Genomic DNA, 25,404 nt, shown 5'->3' with positions numbered 1-25,404 from the left:
TGGAATAACAAGGTAGTGAAGGTTCTAACCCTTACCCGCACTGTTTAAAACTAAAAAAAAGTTTTGGCAAGAGATGCACTTTATCGATACCAGCTCTTGGTTATTATATTCGTTTTTCAAGAATAACTATGACCAAGCAATAACAGACTAAAATAAGGCAATGGATAAGTCGGACTTGTCAATAACAATGATTCCTAAAAAGGAGATTGACAACATATTAGTCCATTAAAAATCTTAGTGGTTCATTAAATGAACTATCAATATGTAGCTTCATTTTGTGGTTGTGGAAGAAGTACAAACAAAGGGTAGCCATAGACAGGACAGGGTTGATGCATTGAGAAAGACATAGGTTGAGTGATCCATATATCCTCAGACACATTCAGAACCAGAAATTTGCATCTAGCAATTAAACAGACTAACAGAAACAATTGTAAACCTTTATTTGGCAAAGTTCTTTAAAAAACGTACATAGGGGTATGTAAAGGCAGTTGTATGGATCGTCCGGTGTCCTAAAACAGCATGGGGCCACTGCTGTAGGTCGGTTGTGCTCGCTGATCTCCGGTTCCTGTCTAGCAGGAAGTGTTGTAACGTGGGAGGCTGAGTCAGAGGCCTGGACTGCAAGGTGAGCCACAACATTGCCATCTGGGATCTTTCGGCGTGCTTACGACACGTTTTGGAGCATGCACACTGCGGTAGAATACCAGCTGAGCTTGAGAAAGGAGCAATTCCACCGTAGTGCGCATGCTCTGAAATGTGTCATAAGCACACCGGAAGATCCCAGGTGACAACGTTGCAGCTCCCCTTGCGGTCCAGGCCTCGAACTCAGCCTCCCACGTTACAACACTTCCTGCTGGACAGGAATCGGAGATCAGCAAGCACAGCCGATCTACAGCAGCTAGAATCAGGGTATGGTTCTCAAAGAGTTCCAACAGATTTTTCCTTCCCTGCACCTCTCTCTCCTTTCAGCAGCTTTAACTAGGCTCCCTGCCAGCTATCCTGTATGTCTTCTGACCGAGGACAGGGGGCAGGGACATAGACAGGTACCTGCTTCTCTGTTTTAGGCCTCCCCCCATTCCCTTCTTTACTTTGGATTTCCCATCTTTCCCACTTTCTATTATAGTAACAATGTTCACCAAGACAAAATATAAAAGGATAAATCTCCCTAGTGGGAAAAAAGGCAGTAATAAAAACTTTACAGATTTAAATTCTCTACTACTTTAGCCGAAACTAAAAAAAATGTTTTGGGTATTTATACACTTAAACTGAAATCCACATTTTTCCATCACTTGTACCATTTTTGATATTAATTCAAAGTGTTCCAATTCATCTATTTAAAACATCTTTATTCCAGAAAATCACATGCATGTCACGATTGATCAAATACATTTAAAAAATAAGTTATGCTAATCACTATTAAATAAACATTCCAATTTTATATAAATCTAACATGTCTTGTAAAGGCCTAGGAATTTCCTATGAGCATCATAAACTGTACATCACACTTACACTCATTACAAATCCAAAACCTTAAGGTACATTTATAGTTTGCTATTTGAAACTAGTTGACATTTGATTTTTAAACATTTTAAAACTTTTCCAGCATCTGGTCCCATATAAATATAAATGATACATGCTCTAAACATTAAATCATTATAAGTCATTTAAGTTGTGATTTTTTCTTTTTTTTTTCTTTTTATTATAACATATAGTGTAAAAGAATGTCTTTGTTGAGCAAAAAGCCTTGGTATACAACCGCCTTTCTCTGACCATGGTTTACAAGGTATTACTCTAAACAGATTATTAAGCTAACTAAATATTTAGAAAGTTGAATACCAGACACTTTAGTAAGCTGTACGAAATAAACATACAAATAGGGAAACAAGACTACCCTTTCATTTTACATAATTTATAGCTGTAAGGAATACTTACCAATTGTAAAAGTCTGTAAGCAAATTACAGAGGCATTTGTGTACTGACTCTTTTGCGAACCAGGTGTTTCCCATCTGTGTACCTGCATATAAAATACATGATAAATATTCTGCAGCAGTCAACAAATATAATTTTATTATTTGAGGTAAGGCATAAAATGATTTTGTATTTTACTAAATTTTTGTTTTTGGATCATAACCTTAATGTTTGTAGTTTGTATGGGATGGTAGGAAGGAGAAATGCTCCTCTAAAAATCATATAACCCTATACACCATACCTTATAAACATGTATAACATCTTTTTTTTTTTTTTTTTTTTATAAAGAAAAAAGGCACTCGGACTTCAGTTTGGATAAAAACGGCCGCGGCTTCTTTATTAACTGGTATCAATATAACATAACCATCTTTATAAATATCAATATAAAATAACAGACCAACCCAGTCATAAACAACTCGGGTTGTCATTCACAGTAGATCAAAACAATTGATCAACATCCACAATACATCACCAACATAAATCACCACATATAATAAAAGTACACGTCCCCCTCAAAAACAGAGGTGACCCAAACCAGTTAATTTGTTAGAAGCCGCGACAAACCAGGGGAGGGAGGGAGGGGAAATCCAGATGAGAGAAACAGATGAATTCCAGATGAGAGGTATGAAGAGATTGAGCCCCTGAGGGGCGGGAGGCACCTTAAATATGCTTCTCCCTGAGGTAACCTCCACCTCATAGGCTGAGGTGAGCGGGCGGAGAAAGGGGCTCATTCGCTAATTCCCTTGAGAGAAACCCTAAACTGCCTGACAACTACCTATTCGCCTAAGAGACCCCACTAACCTGCCTGGTAACCCTTCCTGGCGGGAAACCTAACTGAGGAGAGATATGGGCCTCCTCCACTAAACACTAACCCATGCTATATTAGGTTATCCCTTCCACCATCCCATATGAAAGAGGGGCTAATTTAGCCCCCTTTCTAATATGGGATGGTAGGAAGGAGAAATGCTCCTCTAAAAATCATATAACCCTATACACCATACCTTATAAACATGTATAACATCTTTTTTTTTTTTTTTTTTTATAAAGAAAAAAGGCACTCGGACTTCAGTTTGGATAAAAACGGCCGCGGCTTCTTTATTAACTGGTATCAATATAACATAACCATCTTTATAAATATCAATATAAAATAACAGACCAACCCAGTCATAAACAACTCGGGTTGTCATTCACAGTAGATCAAAACAATTGATCAACATCCAAAAGACAGGCAATGCCTCATTGCCTGTCACCACACCCCCACAGCGCGGCCAATCCAATTAAAGAAAACCAAGTTTGCATTGAATATGTCAAGGCCAATACCTGAGGGGTGAACACCATCCCCCCGTAAAGACCATGAATACCACCCTCCAAGTCCGAGTGCCTGTAATTTTCAAGAGCACGATTGACTCGTTGTTTAATTTTACCAAATAAACGTAAAACCAGACGACCAAACCAGCCTGTGGACGATTTCCGAAAACATCACCACCAATTCCGGGAATCTCATCTTCAGACTGTGCAGGTCATCACGGATCCGAAAAATTAAATCCAGTGTGCTCACCTTACCTATATCACTACCCCCCAAGTGCACCACCAGAATATCAGGAGGGGTCGAGACCCAAATATATTCTCCCGGCTAGGCAACAACTCCACCCACCTCATGCCCCTCTTACCGAACCAGGAAACTTGAAACGTTGTTGATCCAAGCCAAGGAGTTCGGAATATATCCGTCGCCTCGCTCGTTGTTGGGCCCAGAACATAAAAGAGTGCCAACATAAAACTTCATTATTATTAAAAGAAATCCCAGCCTAGCCATAAAAAGCTCAGGCTGCACCATAACAGTAAAACTCTTGTAATATTAAAAGAACTCCCAGCCTAGCCATAAAAAGCTCAGGCTGCACTATGAACTGTTAACAATATCAAACTTATCACCATACTTCATAAATATTCATCAACCGAAAATAACAGTAAAACTTCTTTATCATGAAAAGAAAAAACCCAGCCTAGCCATAAACAGCTCAGGCTGTATCCAATATCTAATACTGTCTTCATTATTAAAACAATTCTCCATTCCAACACATTATATACTTGGAGGCAATTCACCTGAAAAGAGCAAAACAAGGTTAGGGCATACATAATAAATATAACAATCACACTTCCATCCTCCCAACTTTGTGACCATCCCTACCTCCAAACCCAAGCTACCGGATACAGTTGCCGCCCCTAACCCAACGAATGAGAGGAGACACGCAGCCGGCTAAGGCCCACTACCTGCAGACCCTTCTTAACAACAAAGTCAAATTGAAACTTTGCAAGAACCTTACTATCCTCGTGTACCACCAAGAGAGCAGCTTATTGGGCCCAATCTTCAAATAGCCTGAAATGAGGAAAAACCGGGCACACGAGGGAACCCCCATATTTTATCGGTAGAGGTGACCATTGACCTGCCTTGAACTGATCAGTTCAAAAATCCTTGAAACCTGCTCAGGTTCGACACACCAAGGAACATCATGAAACAGAAAACTTTTTTTTTTTGCTCCACGGTAAAAGCTCAGATATGCTGAGATCGGCAAAATAGCAAGGAAAAAACACCTAAACATGGTGGCTTCATAAGAGTAATGCCCCATACACACGCGCAGACCACCCGCAGACCCCCGTCCGCAGACCCACCAAAACCATACAATACGAGGTCAAACCTAAACACCTTCAATTTGTATGCAATCAGGCAGGCCCTTGCACTACACAGAAAAGGTAAGCCCGCAGACAAAAGTCCGCAGACAATCCGCACGCGCGCATGGGGCATCACACAAACCTCTGCTAGAAACCTACACATGTCTTGCAAAATACCCAGGGTAATCATCCGCCGATCCACCAGTGAGTTAACCCTGCGATAGCCCTTAAAAGCCTGCTGTACTGAGAAAAAAGGAACAGGACGGCAGAATATGCCACTTAAACAGAAAAGAAAACCTCGGCTAACACTTCGTTAATGTGCGTCCAGGAATCATATTGTGCAACAAATGAATTTAAAAAACAACAGGACCAGCTCCTCTAAAAAAATGCATCCCGAGGGCCATCCACTGAGTCCATGAAGGGTACCACCCAGCGAATGCAGCTAACGAGTCCCTCACTATACCCATCACCAGGATTATACCAGCTCCCAGAGATGTGCCGGGCAACTCATATTCACTGGGTCTGCTTCTGGGAACAGCTGAAAAGCGATCTACCTGGAACAGAGAATCCGCCAGGCCATAGTCTGTCCTATGAACAAAAGAAACCATAGCCAGATGTTAAGTGCAAAGCACTTAAAACCAGATACCTGAACAAGAGAATGACCGGCAGAGATCTGGAGGTCAGACAGTAGTAGCGTACAACACGCTTTATTATCAGTCCCGACTAAAAGGCGCCAAGGCCACTATAATGGGGAACGACTATAGCAAGACTACATGTCTAACATAATTACTATAAACGAAGAGTCAGTGAAAATAGGAAATCTTCGTTTAAGATAAAATCTGACCGACAAAACGCTCTCCATTGAAATGGAAAAATTGTAACCAACCAGCAAGTCTCCCCTCACATCTTGAGAAACCTGCACATGATCCGAAGGAGAACCTAATGTCAGACACAATCTCCCATAGAAAGCCTTGCCTACAGGAAAAAACCCCAGGATGCAAAAACCAAGGAGACAAAAAAGATCACACCTCTTTAAACATACTTTCTGCGTTTTGATAATTTGTAACAACATACCTTTGAACTTCGGAGCTTCTCCCACCTTGGCAGTCTGAATTCCGTCCATACCGTCAATTCCTAAAAATTCTATGCAGTTAACTTTTTATTTATTCATTTATTTATTAATGTATTTATCTTTTGTCAGGGAGATTCAAACTTCTTGATAAACAAAAATCATAAATAAATTAACTATAGAATCCCCTTATAACTCACCTGCCGGTCAGGGGATATGAACCCACGACCTTGCAGTTGCCAGCCTGGTATTCTACCAGCCACGCCACCGTCAAACACTCAAGTAATGAACTACGTTTAGAGTGTGGTCTTAACACCCATTCAACAAAGGTGGAGAAGCATTCAAAAAATGTCAAGAAAGGGAACAGCCCATGGGCAGACACCTGTTAAATAAAAACTATCTGCAAAAAGATGCTAGGGAGATAAAACAAGATGGATGCAATGGAAGCAGTCACAAAACAGACTTTTTGACAACAAAATACCCTGTGCCAATCTTCCAAGTTTGTGAAGAGCATCCTAAACATTGCCTACTGACGCGTACCCTTATCAAATTCTACATTTTGAACATAAACGCACAGGAGTTCACCATACCAGCGACTAGTGAAGGTCCCAACCGGGATCTGAACCCGCATGCTGGGTTCGGGGCGCAGAGCGCTAACCACTAATCCAGGTTACCTTATTAAACCAAGGCACTGCTGAGATCCGCCTCAGGATCTCCTATTAATAGAAAAAGCGCCAAGACCAACTAAGCCACAGCGCCTCAATCTGTAACTAAGAAAGATATTCACTGAAACTGAGGGGCCAGCAGGCTGCTGCAGAGTCTACTGTAAACGCTTTCAAAAGGCAGGCCTGCAGGTCATACCGACGTCCTTAGTATGCTAACTATAAAGAACCTATCAAGTAATACATACTAAATGAAACTATCAATAGGTCTTTCAAACCACTTCATATGCAAAGATCTCTATTGCTAAATAAAAAACGTGTCAATACCGAATAGTGCCACTAGATGGCGTCTTACGTACAGATACATTTTTTTTTTCTTTTTTTTTTTTTTTTTACAGGAACAGAGCAGCGTGCACACTAGAAAACCTGAAAACTTTGACAACAATTTGCAGAAGAACTCACCACCCAGCAGGAACCGATGAAGGGATGGACCGGGACCCCCTGGTGCCTGCACAGCGCTCCGTGAGACCTGCAGAATACAAAGGGGGAAAAGGACGGCTACCGACCTGGGAATGCAGCCACCTCTGGGGAGCAGCAGGTGACCTTCTACCAGGCTGATGATGTCCTGATGACCGACAGATGGGCGGCCTGGAGCCCGCCAAAATGCTGCCTCTCCCCGAGCGGTGACCTCCTCCGGGGTTCCCGACTCCGCTGCTCCTCCGCCTGGCTTGCTTTGGGGGTGCCGGGTGGCCGACGGTAAATACCGCCTCCTCGGTGTCCTCCTCTTGGTAGGGCTGGCCGCCCCAGGAGCGCTCCGCTCCCCTCCCCCGCATCCGACGTCCGTGAACCGATGACCGGCAACAACACCCGTTGGAGGTGACGCGGTGAAGACTCCTGCGACGCCGACCTGTGGACTCCCGGCTTCCCTTACTTCTTCTACCAAGGTGACTGCTGCAGATGAGCATCCACTGGCGCTCCAGGAACAGCTTCTCAAGGTAGGTTCAAGCCTTTTCTGAAATCCAGATGAGAGGAACAGATGAAATCCAGATGAGAGAAACAGATGAATTCCAGATGAGAGGTATGAAGAGATTGAGCCCCTGAGGGGCGGGAGGCACCTTAAATATGCTTCTCCCTGAGGTAACCTCCACCTCATAGGCTGAGGTGAGCGGGCGGAGAAAGGGGCTCATTCGCTAATTCCCTTGAGAGAAACCCTAAACTGCCTGACAACTACCTATTCGCCTAAGAGACCCCACTAACCTGCCTGGTAACCCTTCCTGGCGGGAAACCTAACTGAGGAGAGATATGGGCCTCCTCCACTAAACACTAACCCATGCTATATTAGGTTATCCCTTCCACCATCCCATATGAAAGAGGGGCTAATTTAGCCCCCTTTCTAATATTCTATGTTTGTGGGCTAGCCTCTTACTCATTCCTTGAGACCTTTTTGCCTCTACATTTTGAATCAGGATTACATTTTGCAAATGACAATTTAATGTACAGTACTGTGCAAAGGTTTTAGGCAGGTGGGGAAAAAATGCTGTAAATTAAAGCAGAGTTCCACCCATTTTTAATAGGTTGGATTACATAGATGTATGTAATTACCTTTAAAACGACTTTTACCAATGGAAACTTTTTTTTTGCTAGTAAATACCTTAATTTCTGCTTTATTCCTCCTCTCCTCACTTCCGGGTCCGATCGGCGATGACGTCATTCGGCGATTTGCAGTGTGTGCTGGGATGTATTCCATGCCAGAAATCTTGCAGTATTACCCAGGAGCTGAGCTGTACTGTGTGTATTCAGGCCGTGACCTGCCCCGCCTCCGCCCCACCTCCACCCCACCTCCACCCCGCCTCCTCTCAGTGAGTTGTACTGTATGCATTGTATTCAGGCCGTTCTCTGCCCCGCCTCTGCCCCAGCTCCTCTCAGTGAGCGAGGACTGAAAGCATTATATCCTCACTGAGCTCACTGAGAGGAGGCGGGGCGGAGGCGGGGCAGAGCACGTCCTGAATACAATGCATACAGTACAACTCACTGAGAGGAGGCGGGGTAGAGGTGGGGCAGGTCACGGCCTGAATACAATGCATACAGTACAACTTACTGAGAGGAGGCGGGGCGGAGGCGGGGCAGGTCACGGCCTGAATAATACTCAGCTCGGCTCCTGGGTAATACTGCAAGATTTCTGGAATGGAATACATCCCAGCACACACTGCGAATCGCTGAATGACATCATCGCCGATCGGACCCAGAAGTGAGGAGAGGAGGAATAAAGCAAAAATTAAGGTATTTACTAGCAAAAAAAAAAAAAAAAAAAAGTTTCCATTGGTAAAAGCCGTTTTAAAGGGGATTACATAGATCTAAAGTTATGTAAATGGGTGGAACTCCACTTTAAGAATGCTTACAGAAATAGAAGTGTTTCTTGTTTATTTTTTATCAATTAAAAAAATGAAAAGTAAATGAACAGAAGAAAAATCCAACTAAAATCAATATTTGGTGTCACCAACCTTTTCCTTCAAAACAGAGTCAATTCTTCTAGGTACACACAAAGCTTATGCACACAGTTTTTGAGGGAACTTTGCAGGTAGGTTGATTCAAACATCTTGGAGAACTAACTCAGATCTTCTGTGGATGTAGGCTGTCTCAAGCCCTTCTGCCTCTTCCTGTAATCCCAGACAGTCTCAATGATGTTGATAACAGGGCTCTGTAGGGGCCAAACCATCACTTCCAGGACTCCTTGGTTTTCTTTAACTACTTAAGGAGCGCCCACGCATATATACTGTGGCAGGCAGCCCCTTCTGCATGAACCGGCGTAGGGGTATGTCGGTCGCGTGCCTGAGTGCTCGCTGCCAGCGGCGCGCGCCTGCCCCCACTCAGCAACGGGGATGCCGATGCATGGGGCCGCGATCGCTCCCCGCTGAGAGAGAAGGATGGAAAGCTGTTGTAAACACAACTGACTGTTCTTCTCTCTGAAATGATCACAGAGCGCCTGTGATCCTTCTATATTGGATCACAGGTCTCTGTGAACATTTCAAAAGCCCAACCCCCCACAGTTGGTAAACACGCCCCTAGGTTTACATTTAACCCCTTGATCACCAACTAGGTTAACCCCTTTCCTGCCAGTGTCATTACAGTAACAGTGCATATTTTTAGCACTGATTACTGTAGTAATGTCACTGGTCCCCCCAAAAGTGTAAAAAATGTCAGTTAGGGGTCCGCTCTGACCGCCGCAATGTCGCAGTCCCGCTAAAAAACACAGATCACTGCCATTACTAGTAAAAAGATAAATAAATAAAAATGACATAAATCTTTCCCCTAGTTTGTAGACGCAATAACTTTAGCGCAAACCAATCAAAATACGCTTATTGCAATTTTTTTACCAAAAATATGTAGCAGAATACAAATTGGCCTAAAATGATGAAAAATTTTGAAATTTAATTTTTTTTTGTTTGTTTTTATGTTATATAGCAGAATGTGAAAAATATTTTCTTGTTTAACCTCCCTGGCGGTATGATTATGTCTGGAAGTTCATACCAAAAGCGGTACAATTATTTTCATGGAAATTTGGTGTTATGTATTATAGGCCTACAATTCTTAGTAATTACTGACTTAAACCTGAGCAAAACAAGACTCTAGTAGACATCCCAGATGTGATAAATTTTGAAACACAAAATCATGAATTATAATCTCATAAATAATGTAATTTTATTCAATAATGCAGTAAATAAGGAAATTTGTCAAAGAAAGAAAATTCAATACAAATGCTGCGTGTGATAAATCTTGAAACAAGGAACTACACAAAGTCCAACGTCACAGTCTGGACAATGGAACCTGGTTTCCTTTCGGACTTTCTTTCCATGTCTATCGTGTTTCGAGCAGCAAACAACACACATCCTGGTTGGTGCTGCCTTTTTTGCAGTTGGCGGAATATGGTCTGCAAAGTGAAGGCCGGTCAGACGCTCTGGGTTGACCACGTCAATAGCGCGACGTCCAGGTCTATTTTCAACTCCTGATGGTGTCTGGTACTTTGCAAAAATCTGCTCAACCACCTTCCAGACAAACTCGGAATGAGCAAGAGGGTTGTAACTGTTGGCTTTGTGCAGGATGTAAGCGTTCCATAGACATTGTTCCAGAAGATGTCTAAATATTTTTTTATAGTATTTTTTTTGCTGTTTTCGTACAGCGGGATAGAAGGTCATGGCCTGATCGGCTCTATCCACACCTCCCATTGTTTTGTTATAGTCAATTACGACCTGTGGTTTCAGCACATCTGTCCCACGTTTTGTATGGACCGTGGCAGTGGAGGTAGTGTGAACAGTGCTCATAAGACACACATCCTTCTTGTCTCGCCATCTCATTGCCATCATCTTTCCCTTCTGCCAGGCAACCATTTATCCTGTTTTTAGTTTTATTTGGCAAAAAAAGATGGCATGTCTCGACGGTTAGGCCGAACGGTACCATATGCGTCGGTTCTATTTTGTAGCAAAACATCATATAGTTCCGGGGAGGTATAGAAGTTGTCCGTAGTCAAACAATATCCCTGGTTCAGCAATGGCTCCAGAAGTGTCAGGACGGATGATGTGGCCATCCCATAGCCGCTGTACCTGGGGTTGAATTTAGTGCCTTTGCCGGTGTAAATGACGGAATTCCATATGTACCCCGTGGATGACTCGCAGAGCATATATGATTTGATGCCAAACCGCGCTCTTTTTGATGCGATGTACTGAATCCGACCCTTGTAGGCCATCAAACTCTCATCCACGCTGACGTCCCTTTCTGGCATGTAGGTCCGCTGGAAATTGCCCACAATAAGTTGCCATACCTCCCAGATCTTTTTCAGTTTGGGCGCAGGATGCGTGGCCTCATCAAATTCCTCATTGTTCGTGAAGTGGAAATACTTCATAATCAGGGAGAAGCGATACTCAGACATCACGGTCCCAAAGAACGCAGTGGCCAGTAACCTGTTGGTGGTCCAGTACCATTTTTGGAACGGTTTCCCCACCAACCCCTGAAGAAAGAGGAGTCCCATAAACAGCCACATGTCCTCTTTTGTTACCGGCTCCCACCTTCTGCTTCGGGAAAGCCTGGCATGCAGCATAGCGGATTGCTGCTGTTGGTAGCGATTCGTCTCTGTGACAATTTTTTCCATTACCTCCTCAGTGAGGAATAATTGCAGGTAGGCCAGAGGATTGTCACGCTCGACATCTACCTTCATCCCAGGTGATCCGGTGAAGGGGAATCTTGGGGGCGCTACCTGGTCCGCATCGCAATCAATAGCGCACCAAGTGCGCACATCGCTCAGGTCAGGGTCATCGCCGTTGTCACTTGCCAGATCCGTGTCAGTGTCAGTGTCGGACGACAAATCACCGCATGACTCGATATCGCTCACTTCCACGAGCACCTCCGGGTTGCTGTCGCTGCCGCTGTCACTCAGCTGGTCCAAAAGCGCTTTAGACTGGCGCTTTTTTGATGCCATAATATATATATTTTTTTTGGGCACAAATCACAAGTTTACTGTAAGAAGGGGCACTGTACTGTCAGATGTGTGATTATCTGTGGTGATACAGTGTAATCCTTTCAGATTACAGTGTATCACCTCTTTTATTTTGTTTCACTTTCAAATTTCCCGCCCAGTTCCACTCCCGTGCGCCGCCTCTGCTCGCAGGGAACGGAACCAGGAAGTCAGACGCCGGTCACCCGGCGATCGGAGCGAAGGACATCGCTGGATCGCCGGGACAAGGTAAGCGAAATGCCTCTGGGAGCCAAGGGGGGCTCCGCTGGCACTCTGCAACTCTACCCCGAGCGTGACTCGGGGTTACCGCTCCTGATATGAAAAATCAACCCCGAGTCACGCTCGGGATTACCGCCTAGGTGGTTAAGAATTGTCGCTCTTTTTTGTTTATAGCGCAAAAAATAAAAATTGCACAGGTGATCAAATACCACCAAAAAAAAAAAATAAAATAAAAAGCTCTATTTGTGGGAAAAAAAAGGACATCAATTTTATTTAGGCACAGCGTCGCACGACCGCACAATTTTCAGTTAAAGTAACGCATTGCCGAATCACAAAAAAATGGCCTTGTCATTAAGGGGGCAAATCCTTCCAGTCCAGAACTGGTTAAGCTGAAGATAACTGTTAATGACATGGGCTGTATGTTTGGAGCCACTGTCCTGCTACATAATAATTTTGGGGCCAATCACATGCCTCCCTGATGGTATGGCATGAAGATGCAAAGGCAACATGCCTGTGCAGCTCAGCTTTTTCTCTAGATTTGCCTGGGAAAAGCTCAGTTCTCTCCGCCTTTTGTGTACAGGGATTTGCGTCCTTAGGAGATCACACAGCCATCTGCACCCAGCTACACATTTTATTTTACTTTTATTTTTGCTCACCAGATTAGTGTGATCCACAGCAGACCTAAAATGGCCAGGGAAAAAACATAGGGAGGAGGGGTCCAATCAAAGGATCAATCAGTCAGTCTACTAGATCCCAAACCTATCCTTTTCTACATCACAGGGATCTGGTGCTGCTTGCATCCAGTGGTGCAGAGTAGCCAGAGAAATCATACTGTATAATCAAAGCAAAGCATGACAACAAGCATGTCTTTCACTTCCAACCTGCTAGCTCTGAGCTATGCAATACATTTCTCCCATTCACAGGGATAAACTGAGTTTTATAGAACAAAAAAAGGGAGGTTTGGTTGAAATATTATTTTGGCTAAATGCATTAGCTTCAATATGTAAGGTCAGGGCTCTTTTTCAGCAGGAACGCGGAGGAATGCAGTTCTGGCACCTCCAGCACTGAATGTATGTAATGGCACTGGGTGCGGGGCGTGCTACAGGGTCTATTGATGCTGGCTGCTGTGGAATCAAGCTCGAGGGAATATATTTTTGCATGGGGGTCTATTGTTGCTAGGGAGGTCTATTGTTGCTGGTGGGAGACCTACTGTTGCTGCGGGTGGGTCTTATATCGCTGGGGGGGGGGCAGTTCTTGCTGGGAGAGATCTACTGAAGGGGGAGGACTATTGTTGCTGGCTTCCGGGAGTCTATTGTTGCTTGGGGGGGGGGTTTTGGTGCAGGTCGTCCATTGTTGCTAAGGGGATCTATTATTGCTGGTGGGGGGGCCCTAATGTTACTGGATGCAGGGTATCTATTTCCCTGCTTTCTTGTTATCATTGCCAAATTACCAACAAATTACTTAGCACCACAAAATTATACAGTAATTGGTTCTGTATTCTGGGATTTTGGGAGGTGGGTAGGAGGTGTAACCAAGGAATGGTGCTCGGAGGTGGGTAGGGGGTAGAGAAAAGGGCTGACTCGGAAAAGGGGAGTTCCTGCATCTATTCTCTGAGAAAAAAAGCCCTGTGTAAGGTGAAATTAGGTGGCTTTAAATTACAAAATGTGTTTCTACTACCTTGGACTTGTTTTAGTTCCAACAAAAATGTCCCCAAGTTAGCCTCATTATTTTAAGTTTAGTCACAGAAAAAAGAGCTTCCACTTCAGTGAAATGTTGCCAATGTGACACTCTGCTTCTGCTGTCATAGGGGGATTTTTATAATGTAATAGCAAATAAAAATGCAAAATCTCCATATCTGGCCTTTTTGAAACTTTTTCATCACAAATTTTTCATATTTATAATGTATAAATCTAAATCAAAAACATTGGCAAATTGCAAAATTGCACTGGAATTTGGAATTGCACTGGAATTTGGAATTTGACAGCAAATATGTTGTATTTTTAGTAAAAAGGTAAAACATCTAAAAAACAGGAGAAAATTCAGCAAACAAAACCAAACTATATCACCATGTCAAACTAAATATGTTCAAAGTCATTTTTTGCCTCTTTGTAAATGTTTGAATTGTCATAGAATTTGTCAAATATATTCATCGGTTTAGGCTGGATAGCGCTAAGTGATTTACAGAAATATGAATACATACATTTTTTTTAGTGCTCCTTGTGTTGGCAAGTAGGCCTTTTTTTTTCTTGAACTCAAAAGTGGGCAGTTTTTTCAATAGAAAATGTCAGTGAATACTAAAGTCAACACAATGTAGATACAAACCCGAACACTAAATCTTATATAAGCTTTAACCTGGTAATGTAACTGCTTTGAGCCCCTGTTCACTTTGGGCTCCCAGCACACATACCTGCTCTGTTCACAGGTCCAGGACATCTGGAAACAGTTTTGACAGTGGGCAATGTCAGGGGCACATGTGCTTGAGGTCTTCAGCTGGAGAGCAGGCTGCCCCTCCTATGTAGAAGCTGCCACGCGGTCTTGGGTAGTCCACCTGAGGGCCTGAAAGTCAGATAGGAGCTGAACCCAGATGTCCTGCAGAGCTGACTGGAAGGGAGACACTGGAAAGGATCTGAATCTGCCTAAAGTGAGTACAAATCTGTGTCATGGGGCCTGTCCTGTGAGGTCCTCCCTTCATTAGAAGAGTCAGTGGATGAGTGTCAGTAAAGGGGATGCTAGAGAGTGTCCTTAAGATAAAATAGTTGCATCAAGTCTGCTGCTAGAGAGAGCAAGAAAACCTAATTCTTCCATACAAGTGGCAGTATGGTAAAAGCAGTGTGTCTGCTTCCACAAGTAATCGGGTGAGGCCAAGTGAGAGTTGTACTATTCCCTTCTCCCATCCAAGTTCCACAATAAATACAAAAACCAAATACCCTGGACTGTTTATTGAGTACAGAGCAAATGGGGGGGATAAGTGAAAAACCCCTAGCAACTGTTTGCAGGTAATCAGAGGGAGGTCTAAGAAGTCAACACACAGCAAGTCCTACGGGGACTGTGCTACAGAAGCATCACTGAAGCATCACTGAAGCTTTATTGAAGCACCTAAAACACATCATAAAAGCATGTTAAAGCAGTAGGGGCTTTAATGTGTGTTGAAGCCAAAACAAGTGTAAATGAGCCCTTACTGGTGTGCTTCTGTTAGCTCTCAACCAAGCTGTCAAGCCATCAAATGCCTGATGTCAAAGCTAACTTGTGCAGAATGTTGGCAACTGCAGTTAGAACATAGGCTAAGATGGCAGCTTCCTTGGCTGTAGTATATAGGAGGGTTTAGTTCTGCTTTAACTCATAGATATTATGGGTGTTGGAATTTTTATATAATAACCACTGCAACATTAAAAGTAGGATCCAGTTGGATGGAGATCATCTAGACTGTGCTCTTTATGAGCATCTTTAGGAGTATGTGAGGGGACACCTCTTCACTGAATCAGAGTATTTTCTGCACTATGGAGTAAATCATGCTGGAGGATATGATATTGCTACATTTTATAACAGCTTTTCACGTGCATGGGTCGTTATAGGCTGGGAGAAGCTTCTGAGGACACTTATGCCTGGTACACGATAAGATTATCGGACAAATTATCTTTTTTTGGGGGTTTTTTTGCATGCTAATTTCATATAAAAAATGAAGAGTTTACAAAAGTTACAAAAATTCTCGTACGACAGAATTAAGTTTCAGAAGTGATGTAATGTGTTGTAGTGTATTTGTATTGTATTTTCGAATGACAACTGTACTGATTGAATGAAAATCGTATGATCTGGTATCGTACGAGAAACATTTTTGTGCTTGGATAATATCGGATTAACTGTTATGATCGGCTCTCGAAAAGCTGTGTACCAACAATCAGATTGTCGCACAATCGCTTCAAAAGCGGTATTTTTCCTACAATTTTCTAATTGTGTGTACGGGGTTGTATACAGTTTGGTTAAGGAATAACCTTTAATTACAATAAGTAAAGATAAATAAATAGATCCTGATGAATTAGTATCCATCCCAGTCTGCGCCTATTTGTAAATGTGCAAAGGGGGGTCACAACAGAATTTTTAACAACTTATTCCTAGCTGCCATACTCCATTTACATTTTGTAATATATTTACAGTATGTGTATTAAGATACAGAGGAATCCAAAAGTTTTTCATTACAAGACTAACAATTGAAACACCTCTCTGCTGGAAAGAACTTTCCATCAAGACCTCCTACCTCTAGAACGCAGCCCCAGTGCTTCGCGGATAACAAACGATTTCATGCTCACAAAGAGGCCAGGGCCTATGTGATTTCATATTAACTTTAAAGTTAGTCAGAATTAATCTTGAACAGGAACTATACAGCTGATTTCACCCTGGCCACATGTCAGTTTTACAACTTCTAGGACGGAAGCTTGACAAGCCTGCATTATATCAAACTAATGAAACACAGGTGAAATTGTGCAGTTTGGTAAAAGATACTAATCTGTCTTTTCCAGTGCGTTTGGATATCTGACTGAATGCAAATATAAAAGTGTAAAATGAATCCAATGTGCTCAAGTGTGAATCTAAAAGTGTTCAGGTGAGGAAAGCTTACAAGGAATGTGAATACATTAGTAGTTATGTAACAGAGCTTATACAGTTCTAGGAAAAAATTGTCAAGGAAATCCCCCATTGTGTACTGTAAACCCTCACCCTCAATTACCACAAGCACAGTATAAGTAGATCCAAATAAGGTCATTAAAATTGAAAAAAAAAAAAGATTTAAAGCCTATCTACATCCATAAACAAAAACTGAGTACACGGCAGCTTACCAATCCCTAAATTTGGTGGCTGCATTAGTTGTAGATTTCATTTATTTTTTTATTTTATTTTCACCTGGTGATCTTGCCAGCAGCACGTTTCCGGTGTCATCCCCTAGTCACAGTAGTGTAGCACAACATTGGGAGTCATGAAATGGGCATATGTTGCTTGTGGGGCAGCCTATTCATTTCAATGGGCTGCCCTACTTATGGCAAAGACATCTGAACTGAAGGGCCTGGTATAGAATTTGGGGAGGAACCCCCAAATCTTTTTTTTTCTGTGGGATCTCCATTAAAATGTATACAAGATCTAAAGGGCCTGGTATGAATTATGATGGGTGGCTCCACACCATTTTTTTGAACTGCTTGACCTCCAGAAGGTTTTACCCCTGGCCAATTTGTACTATTCAGCACTGTGCTACTTTGACCACTCACATGTTTGCTAGAAAATTACTTATAACCTCCAAGCATTTCTTTTTAAGAAGAGACCCTAGGGTATAAAATGGCGATCGTTGCAATTTTCTATGTAACACACTATTTGTGAAGTGGTTTGCAAATGCAATTTTTTTTGGAAATACACTTTAATGAATAAAAAAAAACACAATACATTATTTTTTTGTAGAATGTGAAAGATGATATTACACAGAGTACATAGATACCTAACATGTCACACTATAAAATTGTGCACGCTGTTGGAATATCGACAAACTACTGTACTTAAAAATCTCCATAGGCTACACTTTAAACACCTTTACAGGTTACCTGTTTAGATTTTACATATGTGTGCAAGGCTTATGTATGCATTTGCTTCTGCACTCGAGCACAGAGGGATACATTTTTCTTATTTATTTTACTTTTTATCTTACACTGTCCCTTTAATTTTTTTCTTTTTTTTTTAAAATCACTTTTATTTCTTTTACAAGGAATTTAAACATCTCTTGTAATAGAAATAAGGATGACAGGTCATCTTTATGGAGAGGTCTGGGGTCAAAAAGATCCCAAATCTCTCCTTTACCTGTAAAAGCTAAAGGATAAAAAAAAAAATGTTTTTTTTTTTTACTTTTGCTTTAAAAAAAATGTTTACTTCCAGCCTGGACAGGAAGTAACATCATGACGTTGCTCCAGTCCTTCAAGGCCATAGAGACGATCAAGGAGAATCCACTCTTTGATCGCCTGTGTAACCAGCCAGTGGCACCGTCGGATCGTTAAACAGTAAGCCTGAGAAACATCGGCGAGCGGCGAGACATCCCCCCTCACGCTGCTTCTGAAAGCATTCCAGCAGCTCATGAGCCTCTCAGAATGCGTCCATAGAAAGCCAGCTGCCAGCTGTAGAAAATGATACTGGGGTTGTGGTTGATATCTTCAGCTATAATCCCGGTAAACCACTTCAAAGCTGCAACGTATATATACATATTGCGGTTTTGAAGTGTTAGTCAAGTGTTTGTCAATAGAGCTGGTCTTTGTTCATAGAAAAACTAAACCAAAAGGGAACCTTTAAATGGTGAGGTTTCAGAAAGAAGCCTCTAGTAACCTACACATTCACTAATATAAAGTGGGCTCTATGGCCAAAACACAATGCATATAAAAATTGGCAAACCAGTAGAGTAGCCTAAAGGACCATATCTAATGAGTCTCCAGGGAATGGTTACAGAAAAATAAATATCAGGAGCAAATTCTAAAAAATGTAGCAGAATACATTTCGGACTGAATTTATGAAGGAGATAATTAATTTTTTATTTTTCATTGGATATGTTTTATAACAGCAAGTTAAAAATATTGTTTTTTTTTTTTTTAAATGTTTGGTCTTTTTTCATTTATGTAATAAAAAATAAAAAACCCAGTGATGAACAAATACCATATAAAATTGGCAAACCAGTAGAGTGGCCTAAATGAGCCTCGAGGAATGGTTACAGAAAAATAAACATCAAAAACAAACTCTAAAAAATGTAACAAAATTTTATTAAATACAAAAGTAGCAATGTCAAAGAATATATCAAAAACCGGAACCACCCACCATCACTAACACAGTTGAATCATCCCAACTAAATCCAAACAGCTTCAGAACAATAGGGGAACAGTGTGAAGTTTGGCCATTGCCAAATTTGTACATATGTTGAACGAATGGACATTCTCGCTGATGCGGGTGATGCAAATGTCTATTCCATCAAAAGTCTAATTAACTGTGCCACTTCTCGGGTGATCTATGGTATACAGTGCCCCTGTAAGAAGATGTACATAGGGAAAACTAAGAGACAGTTGTGCATCTGTGAACACCTCAGGGATTAGGCAGTGGCTGAGTGACAGACAACAGAGGGTTGTAGTCAATGGAGAACATTCAGAACAAGGTCATGTTACCAGTGGGGTACCTCAGGGATCTGTACTGGGACCAATTTTGTTTAATATCTTCATAAGTGATATTGCAAAAGGCCTCGATGGTAAGGTTTGTCTTTTTGCTGATGACACAAAGATATGTAACAGGGTTGATGTTCCTGGAGGGAAACGCCAAATGGAAAAGGATTTAGGAAAACTAGAAGAATGGTCAGAACTCTGGCAACTGAAATTTAATGTGGATAAGTGCAAGATAATGCACCTGGGGCGTAAAAACCCAAGGGCAGAATATAGAATATTTGACACAGTCCTGACCTCAGTATCTGAGGAAAGGGATTTAGGAGTAATTATTTCAGAAGACTTAAAGGTGGGAAGACAATGTAATAGAGCAGCACGAAATGCCAGCAGAATGCTTGGATGTATAGGGAGAGGTATAAGCAGTAGAAAGAGAGAAGTGCTTATGCCGCTGTACAGAACACTGGTGAGACCTCACTTGGAGTATTGTGCGCAGTACTGGAGGCCATATCTCCAGAAGGATATAGATACTCTAGAGAGAGTTCAGAGAAGAGCTACTAAACTAGTACATGGATTGCAGGAAAAAACTTACCAGGAAAGGTTAAAGGACCTTAACATGTATAGCTTTGAAGAAAGAAGAGACAGAGGGGATATGATAGAAACTTTTAAATACATAAAGGGAATCAACTCGGTAAAGGAGGAGAGTATATTTAAAAGAAGAAAAACTACCACAAGAGGACACAGTTTTAAATTAGAGGGGCAAAGGTTTAAAAGTAATATGAGGAAGTATTACTTTACTGAGAGAGTAGTGGATGCATGGAATAACCTTCCTGCAGAAGTGGTAGCTGCAAATACAGTGAAGGAGTTTAAGCATGCATGGGATAGGCATAAGGCTATCCTTCATACAAGATAGGGCCAGGGACTATTCATAGGATTCAGATATATTGGGCAGACTAGATGGGCCAAATGGTTCTTATCTGCCGACACATTCTATGTTTCTATGTTTAGGAAAAAGGAGCCAGAGAGCCCTTTGGCGAAGCATTTCCCTCAATTTCATGAAGCCAGCATGACTGGCCTTAGAGTGAAAGGCATTTTTGCTCTCAAATTATGCAGTAGAGGGGGGACTTCGACAGGATTCTTCTAAAGAAAGAAAAATTCTGGATCTATAAATTAAATACTCTTTTTTTTTTTTTTTTCAAATATAACTTTTATTTTTAGGACAAAAAAAAAGGAGCATACAACGGAACAAGAAATAAGTGCATAACAATCAAAGCATCATACATCGTCAGATAATCATAAACAATAAATTATATCATCTCTGCCCTCTTCATAGACTCACAAGAATGTCCATTAAATGTATATACCATTCCGTATTTGCCCTTCCTTCATAAAAAGACAAGACAAACATGACAAAAAAAAAAAAATTAAATACTCTTGTACCCTATGAGTTAAACAAAGAATTGAACTTATAGGTCTTTCTAGACTAGAATCATGTCACTAGTCCCCAGCCTCTGGGGAATGGTTACAGAAAAATAAACATCAAGAGCAAACTTTAAAAAATGTAACAACATTTTATAACATACAAAAATAGCAATGTCAAAGAATATATGAAAAACCGGAACCACCCACCATCACCAATAAAAAAGACAATGTTGTCTAGAACAAAACCACAAAGGTGCGACGGGGGCACCACACTCACAGGTACACAGACGAATCATCCCAGTGGTGAGTGAAAGGTCACTCCCTGCGATGATGCCGGAGGTAATCGCGGCCTTCCCCTCTCCTCGGTAACCGGAACATGCGCAGATCATTCACTGACATACAAGAAGACTTCTGAAAAGTGGCCTGATAGGCTTGAATCCCCATCCAGGACAAGGGACAGTGGATATAGAGAAAAATCATCCTGGAGGGGGTCATCCTGTTTTTTTTTATGACAAATCATTTTGTCAAAAACTTTCCGTGCACAATTCTTTAAAATGGGCCATGAAGGACATTGGCCTGTTGCTAAATCTGCTATTGCTATTGCTACAGAAGCAATTTTCTTAACCACCTGTACCTGTATGCTTTAATTTCAATGAAGGTTAATGTAAATGGCCTAACAACTGCAAGTACAAACATGAATGTGCTCATTGTACTGGAGCACACCCTGCTGTACATTGTTTCAAAAAATTGGCTCCTAATGCGGTTACTACCTCTAAGGATCTTTTTCTCAAAAGCAGTAATGCCGGTGTACTTGCAAAAAATGTTACCGTGGCTACAACTTTATCCAGATCACAAGAAGGCAGCCATCATATTTGAAGGTTTTAATGGAGGTTGTTAGTTGCCTTCTTTTACGGGTACTGGTTGTGTCGTTTTTGAAAATGTATCAGTTAAGTTAAGATTTTGAAGGAACTGTGAGAAGGGAGAATTGCTGGCCACTTCTCCGCTTCCCCTTTTCCGAATTTCAGGATTTCTCCGTTAGGGGTCATTTCGAAGAAAGAACTTAACACATTTCATATGATTCATCATTTATCTTATCCTGATGGTTTTTCATTAAATGATGAAATTGATCCTAATGTGTGTTCGGTGTCTTATTCATCCTGTGATGATGCATTGCATAAAATTCGGGAAGTTGGCGATATACAATCAGCTTTCTGTATATTAACTATACATCCTTCAGCATTCAATTCTTTGGGTTTTGTTTTTCAAGGTGAATATTTCTTCAACACATGGGTTGTTCTATTTCTTGTCATTATTTTGAACTATTTTTTACTTTTTTGGAATGGGTGGTCTGTTATGAAGCAGGTTCTTCCAATTGTTTGCAGTATTTAATTGATTTTCTATTCAATTCTATGGATTGTTTGTACCTGTTTACTGAATTTCAAATAATTTGTCATTCGTTTGGGGGTTCCTTTAGCATCTAAAAAATCAGTATATCCAACTTCTTGTTCAGAGTTTTTAGGTGTACAAATTGACACTGTAGCTATGGAATTTTGTCTTCCGATGGAAAAAATTATTAGAATCAGTTGCCCTTTAATGATTTATCAATTCAATTTAGTATCAAAAAAATGTGTGTTATTCTCGAAGTTTGACCATCTTCCCATCTCTTCTCATTCATTCCGTATCAGTGCTGCTACCGAAGCAGCGAAGTTGGGCTTTTCTGAATCTGTTATAAAAAGTATTGGTGGGTGGAAGTCCAAATGTTACAGATCTTATGTACGTCCTAATGTTTGCTTGTAATTTCAGATTCATCTTACGTTGTTTGGATAATCGGACATTCATATGTCTTTTGGGCAAATAGAAGAGCTGAAATTAGACGTTATAGCACATGTCTGGGATTGTCTGCTTCTCGTTTCAACGTATATTGGTATGGTCAATGTGGCATGAAATGGACTGATTTACATAAATCTTTATCCTTGTTGTATTTGAATTGGCCTGTTCCACAAAATATTATTTTCCATTTAGCGGGAAACTATATTGGTATCCGGAAAACTTTGGACATTATTTAATTGATTAAGATGGATCTAATGTGCCTTCATTCGATCCTTCCTGATTACGTCCTAGTTTTCTCAGGGAGCATACCTCATTTGGTTTGGCTTAGTACTGAGTTAAAACATTTTGATAAAATTTGCAAACAAATTAATAGGGCAATGGCTAAATTTATGCCTGTGTTGAATAATTTATCTTTCAGGCATGTGGATTGGAGGATGGTGTTCTCAATTTTTACAGACAAGACCAAATTAATTTATCTAACATAGCACTGGACATTTTTAACCTAGATTTACAGACATGTGTAGAGTTGGCCATGGGCCAAGTGGGGTGCCATGCTCATTGTGGTTGAGCATGGCGTATGGAACTTTAAGTTGTAAAGTTTATAAGCTTGAGCTGCAATAGCTGAGCTAAATGTGTTGTTGAAAAAGTTTCAAGATAAATATTATAGTGCATGTTGATAATAGGATTTATGAATACCTATAATTAAGGGCTGCGGCCTATTGAATCCAGTGTTGTTATAAATATTGATATGACATATGTGTTCTGACTACTGTCCAATAGAAGTGGAGGGTTGTATCGAAGGTGTGATTCCCAAAACCTTTAAGTAAGTTTAGCCAACATCCCAGAGAAATATTGGAGAGAGTTTTGGTGCCTCAGGCCAAGTGGGGTTGGGACTTTATGGGGTAGTATGACAAGGTTGTGTAAAATTATACAATTTATTGAGGAAAGATAATGATAAGAACATAAATGGTAATAAACACTAGTTTGTGTATGGGTTATAGACCCATAAGTGATAGTGAGTCAAGAAAGAAGGTTGGTGACACAGTGATATGGTGACAATATGGTATATCTCTCTGTCAGTCCACGCCTAAGGGTTCAGCGTGGGGTCTGTAGGGAGAAATATCCTGGGTTTCCTACGCGTTTCGGCATATTAGGTAAGTTGCCTTTGACAAGGAAGGTTTGTCCACCATATTTGTTCAAAGTGTGCCTGATCTTGAAACCTTGCTTCTGGTCCTTTCACACAGGAATTAATGTGGATACTGCTGTATCAGTGTAATGCTTAAAAAAACCAGTAGGGGGTCAATCCAGATTTTGTCCGGTTTGCTCTGATAGTGACAAGGAAGGAAGCTAATTATAACTTGTTGAGGTCAAGAATCATCAATGCATAAGTAGCATTGTAGGTGAAAACTCAGAAGTGGAGGGTGGGGCAGAAAAAAGTCCCCACTCACCACCTATGGGACAAGTGGCAGACAATAAAACATGTTTTGAGTTAAACTGTCAGTTTTTATACTTACCTGTAATTGGTGTCTTTAAAATTGTATGATTTTAAAAAACAATAAAGTCAAATTTTCTTTAGTTTCCACATTATAAACAGAATTGGGCCAAAAACATAGAACAATCTAGTAAAGAGCAGTTTCAACAGCTCTAGTAGACCATACATTTACAAAAAATACATTTTTATGAATTATAGGAGAAGAAGAAATGCAGGACTTTAAATGAGTTTGCAACCAGGCATATGTGTTTCCAAATGAGTATCATGTAGAAAAAAAAACCCCACACAAGAAGGGTAACCCATAGAGAGCTGACATAATTGTACAAATTTGATTAAACCATATTTATTAATCACATATATAATTATTGCAAATAAGGATAATTACACTTATTTAATATACAATAAAATCTATATAAATCTATAAAAATCTATAAAAATAGTAGGTTAAACATGGCATCAATTTTTCCAATGATACATGGTCTGGAAACATGAAAACACTTGAATATAGCTGAGTAAATATAGGCTCAACGCGTTTCGTGGACCTCCGTCCACTCATCAGGAGCTTGGAGAAAAATAGAGTATCTAAAAATAAATAAAGAATCTCAATTATACCAAAGTAAAATTGAAAGAAAAAAAAAAGGGGGGGGGAAAAGGGGGAAAGGAAAGAGGAATAAATCAATAAATTAATGGAATGGGCACTACCTGAGATAGTGTCTCACATTATCTCACGAAATATTCCAATTTGGGAAATAGGAAACGAAGGCTGATCCGAGAAATGCCTGACCCGGGGCTGAGGCATAGACATCATCCAGCAAATGGGGGGAAAAAGGCAGCAACAAAATGGAGAACCGGTAGGTGGTTGATAATATAGCAGATGTACTGGGATCAATAAGATCTAGAAATATAAATTGCTTAATTTTATTATGTATTCCTTTAAAAGTAAGGAAACTAATTAATTTAAAACCACCACCAGATCTGTTAAAGAAAAATATTAATGAAGAACCTGAAAATCTAAAGAAATGCCAGGAAAGGTGAGCATCCAGATAGTGGAGGGTGCAAAGAGAGTGGTAAAGACCGCACTGAGTGTCTCCGAATGGGGAGACAGAAAAAAAGAGAATAGTGGTGGGAAAGGTGACATAACCCATAAGAAAGAATGGAATGGAAGAGAAAATGAGGAGGCAGTGAATAGTAGGAACCAAAGTGGTATACATACCGTCCTGTGGTGAAAGGGATTAACAAAGAAGTGCATAAAGTAAATAGGGAGTGTGTTGAACAGTAACAAAAGGATACATACCACAATTCCCACCTCCACAGTGTAAAGAAAATCTAAAACGATCTGATAGCAAGGTGAACTTGAAATGATAACCAGGCTGCATTTCCCAATGGGCAGAAATGAGTCCACGCCAATGCCA

Source organism: Pelophylax lessonae (genome assembly GCF_965119305.1).
Source record: "Pelophylax lessonae genome assembly, chromosome: 2".
Lineage (NCBI taxonomy): Eukaryota > Metazoa > Chordata > Amphibia > Anura > Ranidae > Pelophylax > Pelophylax lessonae.
Note: the sequence above shows the minus strand (reverse complement) of the source record.